Source organism: Nycticebus coucang, chromosome 17 (assembly GCF_027406575.1).
Source record: "Nycticebus coucang isolate mNycCou1 chromosome 17, mNycCou1.pri, whole genome shotgun sequence".
Taxonomy (NCBI): Eukaryota; Metazoa; Chordata; class Mammalia; order Primates; family Lorisidae; genus Nycticebus; species Nycticebus coucang.
In genome coordinates this window covers 69,259,088-69,268,502 of record NC_069796.1, presented here as the reverse complement: position 1 = coordinate 69,268,502, position 9,415 = coordinate 69,259,088, and positions in this window count along the sequence as shown.

Genomic DNA, 9,415 nt, shown 5'->3' with positions numbered 1-9,415 from the left:
ATGAGGAGAACCCCCCGGGCAATTGAAGCAGCTTCAAAAATACACTACTGGGACTTGATCAAACTAAAAAGCTTCTGCACAGCTAAGAACACAGTAAGCAAAGCAAGCAGACAGCCCTCAGAATGGGAGAAGATATTTGCAGGGTATATCTCTGACAAAGGTTTAATAACCAGAATCCACAGAGAACTCAAACGCATCAGCAAGAAAAAAACAAGGGATCCCATCACAGGCTGGGCAAGGGACTTGAAGAGAAACTTCTCTGAAGAATACAGGCGCACGGCCTTCAGACATATGAAAAAATGCTCATCATCTTTAATCATCAGAGAAATGCAAATCAAAACTGCCTTGAGATATCATCTAACTCCAATGAGACTAGCCTATATCACAAAATCTCAAGACCAGAGATGTTGGCGTGGATGTGGAGAAAAGGGAACACTTCTGCACTGCTGGTGGGAATGCAAATTAATACATTCCTTTTGGAAAGATATATGGAGAACACTCAGAGTTCTAAAAATAGATCTGCCATTCAATCCTGTAATTCCTCTGCTGGGCATATACCCAGAAGACCAAAAATCACAACATAACAAAGATATTTGTACCAGAATGTTTATTGCAGCCCAATTCATAATAGCTAAGTCATGGAAAAAGCCCAAGTGCCCATCGATCCACGAATGGATTAATAAATTGTGGTATATGTATACCATGGAATACTATGCAGCCTTAAAGAAAGATGGAGACTTTACCTCTTTCATGTTTACATGGATGGAGCTGGAACATATTCTTCTTAGTAAAGTATCTCAAGAATGGAAGAAAAAGTACCCAATGTACACAGCCCTACTATGAAACTAATTTGGGACTCTCACATGAAAGCTATAACCCAGCTACAACTTAACAATAGGGGGAAGTGGGAAAGGGGGGGATGGGTAGAGGGAGGGGGATCGGTGGGATCACACCTGTGGTGCATATTACAGGGGTATTTGTGAAACTTGGTAAATGTAGAATGCAAATATTTTGGCACAGTAACTGAGATAACACCGGAAAGGCTATGTTAACCACTGTGATAAAAATGTGTCAAATGGTTTATGAAGTGAGTGTATGATACCCCATGATCATATCAATGAATACAGTTATGATTTAATAAAAAAAAAAAGGATTTATTTTACAATCTTTTCCACAAACATAAAATATTTACATACAAATTGAGAGCTCTTCCCTGAAAATTACAAAAAATAAAGAAGAAAAGTGAATGAAGAAATAATATTAGTAGATTAGAAAATGTAATATTGCTCATATGTAATAGTCCCCAAATTGATCCATGTTAAAGACAATTCCAGTCAGGATTCTAAATGACTACAATGTAAAACTTTACCTTCTGTTCTTAAATTTATATGCCATTGCAGAACACTAGAATATCTAAAATAATATTAAAGTGTAATAATAACTTGGAAGGACTTAGACTATCCTGCATTAAGACTAAATATATAGCTATCATAATCAAAACAGTATAGCACTGGAATAAATGTTGCTATAAAAAAGAAAGCCCAGAAATTGTTACACACATGGCCACCTTTTTTAACAGAGGTGCTAAATCATTACACTAAGCAAAAGGAAGTTATTCCAATAAATGGTGCTAGATAAACAGAATATTACCATGAAAAAGAAACATCCATCTCTGTATCATATTATACATACAAATGATTCAAAATTCATTACTGGGGGTGGAGACAAGATGGCTGACTGAAGCCAGCTTTCCACAGAGGCTCCCATCCAGAAGGAGAGTTAAAGGACAGAAATTTAGCAAGTAACCTGATGAATTAGAGCTGCACCAAGAGAGATGGTTAAAGAACGCACATCAACCCTGCTGAGGCGAGCTGCAACTCCAAGGATACAAACAAAAGCTACATAATCCATCATCAAGCAGACAGGAGGCCCCCCCCCCATGAGAATGGCTCGGAGTACCCCAAAAACAAACAAGCAGAGTTCAAAAGTCCTCCCACTATACTACACAGAAGAGATCCTCTAAAAACTGGACCTACCTCCCCTACTAGGATGCCATAGCACTTTCCTGTCAGGCACAAAACTGTGTAAAACTGTATATATTCTCTACCTGCAATTCTGAGCTCCCAGCACTCCCATCCATTCTCACTCTGAGGTCTGAAGGCCTATCCCCCAGGAGAACAGATTCTTGGGTGATTTCTCGAGGGGTGTGGACAAGGCCTGGACTGCAGCTGGTCAGTGCTGATTCTGTGGCAGGGAAGTGAGGAGAGGATGGTCAGTTGGCTGAGAGGGAACCACGCTGGAGCGGCGGTGCCCCGAGGCGCAGACCAGCAGCCATTTTTGGCAACAATAGGGCTCAACCCCAAATAATCCAAAGTCATACCCCCTGTATCTCTGGGCAACCAGAGGAGGCCAAGCATCTCCTCAGGTGGCAACCACCACGGAACATATCTGGAATGGAAACGCAGGCCCCGTGAGTAAAGGGTTTGCCTGAGGCGGTACCGGCCTTGGTGGAGCTCGGGGACCAGAAAATGCACGTGCACAGCCAGCTGATTAGCAGGGCTGACCCAGAGGACTGCTTTACTGAGCCTAAGACGCACCCAGCCCCCAGGGGATCGTCAGCTTAAACAAAGAAGGGCAGGCATAGCCTGGAACTGACAGGTAACCCTGCTGCGAATACAAACTACACCTGAGACTGTACAGCAGCACAGACAGGGCCTGAGGCACAGGTTCTGGGAACTCAAAACAGCTTTTCTTCTGCAGGTGAATTTAGCAAGGACAGAAACAAATTCCTGCAAAGTTGTTCTGTTCTGTCAGTAACATCTATCAGGGGCGGGGCTGGAAGTGAGTGAACAGCCCCAGCCTCCCAAGGATGTCAAGGTTAATCTTCCCCTGCCGGATAGAGGGAGAGAACAACGGCCTGGCTGAGCAGACATAGATCTTCTTGTAATTCAGGCAGGTGCACACCCCTGGAGTATCTGCTCATAGGAGGCAACTGGGTCACAGCCCTGTGGGGTTATCAGTGACTGGGTGTGACAAAGATGCAAGGTAGCGAAGAAGGCATCAACTTTCCCAGACTAATCTACTTGCTGGGTGGGTCTTCCTGACTTCACAGAGCACCAGAGCAAGTGATATTTGAATTGTCAGCAGATCCCTACAATCTTGTTTCCAGAGACTTTTAAACTCTCCCACCTGAGACAGGTGTAACTGAGATAATTGATTTGGACCTTTTGAACTGAGCCAATCGCTCAAGGACTATCTAAGTAGTGCCCTGGGTGTGTGGTTCTAGGAAGATTTGATTTGCCTTTTCCAATTGTTACCTGTGGGGGGAGGTGAAGGTGGGGAGACTTAATTGCTGATATTTCTCCACAGCTGAGACTTCAACCCAGAGTAACTGTTTCACTAGGGTTGGACAGAGACCAGCTGAAAACAAGACAGAGCCACTTAGCCCCACCACACCAAACAGGTCCCCAGTTTCTCAGGCCATAGCACTGTATGGTTCCTCAACAAATACCAGGGGAAAAGTCAAATGATGTAAAATAATTATGGGGCACAATCAGCGGAAATACTCTGGTAACATAAATAACCAGAATAGATAAACCCCCACAAAAAGAAAAAAAAAATATGGCAGATGTAACTGAAGATCCCATTCATAAACAGCTGGCTGAGATGTCAGAAATCAAATTCAGAATTTGGATTACAAATAAGATTAATAGAATAAAGGAAAATTTGGAATTAGAAATTTGAGGAGCAATTCAAAAGTCGGAATTAGAAATTGGAGGAGAAATTCAAAAGTTGTCTCAAGAATTTAAAGACAAAACCACCAAAGATTTCAACGCACTGAAAAAGAATTTGCAGCCCTCAAAAATATGAAAAATACAGTATAATCCCTCAGTAACAAAGTGGAGCAAACAGAAGAAAGGATATCTAACACTGAACACAAAGCTTGTGAATGCTCCCAAACTCTCAAAGAGGAAGAGAAATGGAGAGGCAAAATAATCATTCTCTCAGAGAACTCTGGGATAATTCAAAGAAGTTAATATCCGCCTCATTGGAATCCCTGAAATGGATGAAGTGGCTTCATAAGGCACAGAGGCCCTTCTCCATGGAATTATGAAAGAGCATTTTCAAGACATGCCAAGAGATTCTGAAATTCAGAGACCAGACAGTTGAGGAACCCCAGCATGACTCAACCCAAATAAGACATCCCCCAGGCATATTATAATTAACTTCACTACAGTTAATATGAAGGAGAAAATTCTCAAAGCAGCCAGTCATAGGAAATCCATTACCTACAAAGGGAAGAATATTAGAATGACTGCAGATCTCTCTGCTGAAACTTTTCAAGCCAGAAGAGGGTGGTCATCAACTTTTAATCTCCTAAAACAAAATAATTTTCAAACCTGGATCCTGTATCCAGCTAAACTGAGTTTCATTTATGTTGGAGAAATTAAATACTTTAATGACATTCATATGTTGAAGAAATTTGCCATAACAAAACCAGTTCTTCAGGATATTCTCAGACCTATCTTCCATAAGGACCAGCCCAATCCTCTACCACAAAAGTAAACTCACTCAGAAACTTTTGATCAAACTCCAACTTCCACAGTGGATAAAGGAATAAAAATGTCCACGGGACTTTCGAAAAACTCACTACCCAAAACTTTACCAGACTTATCCATATTCTCCATTAATGTAAACAGCTTAAACTGTCCTCTAAAGAGGCACAGGTTAGCTGACTGGATACGAAAACTCAAGCCAGATATTTGCTGCATACAAGAGTCACATCTTACCTTAAAAGATAAATATAGACTCAGGGCGAAAGGATGGTTATCCATATTTCAGGAAAATGGTAATCAGAAAAAAAGCAATTGTTGCAATTCTATTTGCAGACACAATGGGCTTTAAACCAACAAAAGTAAGGAAGGATAAGAATGGTCACTTCATATTTATTAAGGGTAATACTCAATATGATGAGATTTTAATTAATAATATTTATGCACCCAACCAGAATGCACCTCAATTTGTAAGAGAAATTCTAACAGACATGAGCAACTTGATTTCCTCCAGCTCCACAATAGTCAGAGATTTCAACACTCCGTGGGCAGTGTTGGATAGATCCTCCAATAAGAAGCAGAGCAAAGAAATTTTAGATTTAAAACTAACCATCCAACATTTAGATTTAGCAGACATCTACAGAACATTTCATCCCAACCAAACTGAATACACATACTTCTCATCAGCCCACAGAACATACTCCAAGATCAATCACATCTTAGGTCACAAGTCTAACCTCAGTAAACTTAAAGGAATAGAAATTATGCCTGGCACCTTCTTGGACCACCATGGAATAAAAGTTGAACCCAGTAACAACAGGAATCTGCATACTCATACAAAAACATGGAAGTTAAATAACCTTATGCTGAATGATACTGGGTCATAAACAAGATTAAGAAGGAAATTGCCAAATTTTTGGAACAAAATGACAATGAAGACACGAATTATCAGAACCTCTGGGATACCACAAAGGCAGTCCTAAGAGGGAAATTTATAGCACTGCAAGCCTTTCACAAGAGAAAAGAAAGAGAAGAAATTAACAACTTACTGGGACATCTCAAGCAACTAGAAAAGGAAGAACATTCTAATCCCAAACCCAGTACAAGAAAAGAAATAACCAAAAATTAGAGCAGAATTAAAAGAAATTGAAAACAAAAATGTTATACACAGATCAATAAATCAAAAGGTTTGTTTTTTGAAAAGGTCAAAAAAATAGATAAACCTTTGGCTAACCTAACCAGGAAAAAAAGAGTAAAATCTCTAATTTCATCAATCAGAAATGACAAAGATGAAATAACAACAGACTCCCCAGAAATTAAAAAAATCCTTAATGAATATTACAAGAAACTTTATTCTTAGAAATATGAAAATCTGAAGGAAATTGACCGATACTTGGAAGCACGTCACCTTCCAAGACTTAGCCAGAATCAAGTGGAAATGTTGAAATGGCCAATATCAAGTTCAGAAATAGCATCAACCATAAGAAAAATCTCCTTAAAAAGAAAAGCCCAGTCCCAGATGGCTTCACATCAGAATTCTTCCAAACGTTTAAAGAGGAACTACTACCTATATTACTCAACCTGTTCCAAAATATAGAAAAAGAAGGAAGACTACCCAACACGTTCTATGAAGCAAACATCGCCCTGATTCCCCAAACCAGGAAAAGACCCAACAAGAAAAGAAAATTATAGACCAATATCAATAATGAATATAAATGCAAAAATATTCAACAAAATCCTAACAAACAGAATCCAGCAACACGTCAAACAAATTATACATCATGACCAATTCAGTTTTATCCCAGGGTCTCAGGCTGGTTCAACATACGTAAATCTATAAATAAAACTCAGCACACAAACAAATTAAAAAACAAAGAGCATATGATTCTCTCAATTGATGCAGAAAAAGCTTTTGATAATAATATCCAGCATCCCTGCATGATCAGAACACGTAAGAAAATTGGTATAGAAGGGACATTTCTTAAACTGATAGAGGCCATCTACAGCAAACCAATAGCCAATATCGTATTGAATGGAGTTAAATTGAAATCATTTTCACTCATATTAGGAACCAGACAAGAGTGCTCATTGTCTCCACTGCTCTTAAACATTATAATGGAAGTTTCAGCTATCACAATTAGGGAAGAAATGGCAACCAAGGGTATCCATATAGGATCAGAAGAGATCAAACTTTCGCTCTTCACAGATGATATGATTGTATATCTGGAAAACACTAGGGATTCTACTACAAAACTCTTAGACGTGATCAAGGAATACAGCAGCACCTCAGGTTACAAAATAAACATTCATAAATCGGTAGCCTTTATATATACCAACAATAGTCAAGCTGAGAAAACAGTTAAGGACTCTATTCCATTCACAGTAGTGCCAAAGAAGATGAAATATTTGAGAGTTTGTCTAACAAAGGATGTGAAAGAGCTCTATAAAGAGAACTATGAAACTCTAAGAAAAGAAATAGCTGAAAATGTTAACAAATGGAAAAAACATACCATACTCATGGTTGGGAAGAATCAACATTGTTAAAATGTACTTATTACCCAAAGCAATATACAATTTTAATGAAATCCCTATGAAAGCTCCACTGTCATACTTTAAAGATCTTGAAAAAATAATACTTCATTTTGATACAGAATCAGAAAAATCCTCGAATAGCCAAGGCATTACTCAGAAATAAAAACAAAGCAGGAAGAATCATGCTACTGGAACTCAGACTATGCTATAAATTGATAGAGATCAAAACAGCATGGTACTGGCACAAAAACAGAGACATAGATGTCTGGAACAGAATAGAGAACCAAGGCATGAACCCAGCTACTTACCATTATTTGATCTTTGGCAAGCCAATTAAAAACATTCAGTGGAGAAAAGATTCCCTATTTAACAAATGGTGCTGGGTGAACTGGCTGGCGACCTGTAGAAGACCGAAACTGGATCCACACCTTTCACCATTAACTAAGATAGACTCTCACTGGATGAAAGATTTAAACTTAAAAAATGAAACTATAAAAATACTAGAAGAGAGCACAGGGAAAACTCTTGAAGAAATCAGTCTGGGTGAGTATTTTATGAGGAGGACCCCCCTAGGCAATTGAAGCAGCTTCAAAAATACACTATTGGGACCTGATCAAACTAAAAAGCTTCTGCATAGCCAAGAACACAGTAAGTAAAGCAAGCAAACAGCCCTCAGAATGGGAGAAGATATTTGCAGGTTATGTCTCCAACAAGGGTTTAATAACCAGAATCCACAGAGAACTCAAACGTATAAGCGAGAAAAGAGCAAGTGATCCCATCGCAGGCTGGGTAAAAGACTTGAAGAGAAACTTCTCTGAAGAAGACAGGCACACGGCCTTCAGACATATGAAAAAATGCTCATCATCTTTAATCATCAGAGAAATGCAAATCAAAACTACTTTGAGATATCATCTAACTCCAGTAAGATTAGCCCATATCACAAAATCCCAAGACCAGAGATGTTGGCGTGGGATGTGGAGAAATGGGAACACTTCTATACTGCTGGTGGGAATGCATTAATACATTCCTTCCGGAAAGATGTTTGGAGAACTCTAAGAGATCTAAAAATAGATCTGTCATTCAGTCCTATAATTCCTCTACTAGGTATATACCCAGAAGATCAAAAATCACATTATAACAAAGATATTTGTATCAGAATGTTTATTGCAGCCCTATTCATAATTGCTAAGTCATGGAAAAAGCCCAAGTGCCCATCGATCCATGAATGGATTAATAAATTGTGGTATATGTACACCATGGAATATTATGCAGCCTTAAAGAAAGATGGAGACTTTACCTCTTTCATGTTTACATGGATAGAGCTGGAACGTATTCTTCTTAGTAAAGTATCTCAAGAATGGAAGAAAAAGTATCCAATGTACGCAGCCCTACTATGAAACTAATTTATGGCTTTCATATAAAAGCAATAACCCAGTTATAACCAAACAATATGGGGAAGGGGGAGCGGAAGGGGGTAGGATCAGTGGAGGGAGGGTGATTGGTGGGATTACACCTGCGATGCATCTTACAAGGGTACATGTGAAACTTAGTAAATGTAGAACATAAATGTCATAACACAATAACTAATTGCAAGAGGGACTTTACCTAACAACTGCAATCAGTGTAACTGGCTTATTGTACCCTCAATGAATCCCCAACAATAAAAAAAAAATAATAATAAAAAAATAATTAATTAAAAAATAAAAAAAAAATAAAAAAAGAAAATGCCAGGAAGGCTATGTTAACCACTGTGATGAAAATGTGTCAAACAGTCTATAAAACCAGTATATGGTGCCCCATGATTGCATTAATATACACAGCTATGACTAATAAAAAGTCATTACTGATCTAATTATATAAGCTAAAACCATAACGCTCTTAATGAAAACCATAGGAAAATATGTTCATGATGTGGGTGCAAAGGTTTTTACAAAACTCATAAAAAGCTAGAGCTAAAAGAGGAAAAAAAGGAAGTTTGACTTTACCAAATTCAAAACCTCTGCTTCTCAAAACATACTGTTAAGAAAATGAGTAAGTAAACTTCAGACTTGCAGAAGTTTCATTCAAGTCAATCAGTCAATCTATAGTAAAGAATACTTCCAATAATAAAAGCACATCCCACTCCCCCCAAAATAAGCAAAATATTTTTTAAAAATTTCTTGCAAAGGAAGATAAATAAATGGCCAGTAAGAAGCTAAAAAGGAGTTCAACATTATCAGTCATCAGGGAAATATAAATAAAAGAAAAGAAGAGATATAACATCGCACCCCCGGAATGGCTAAAACAAAAAGACACAGACAACTAATCCAACAATCCAAAGGAATCTAACA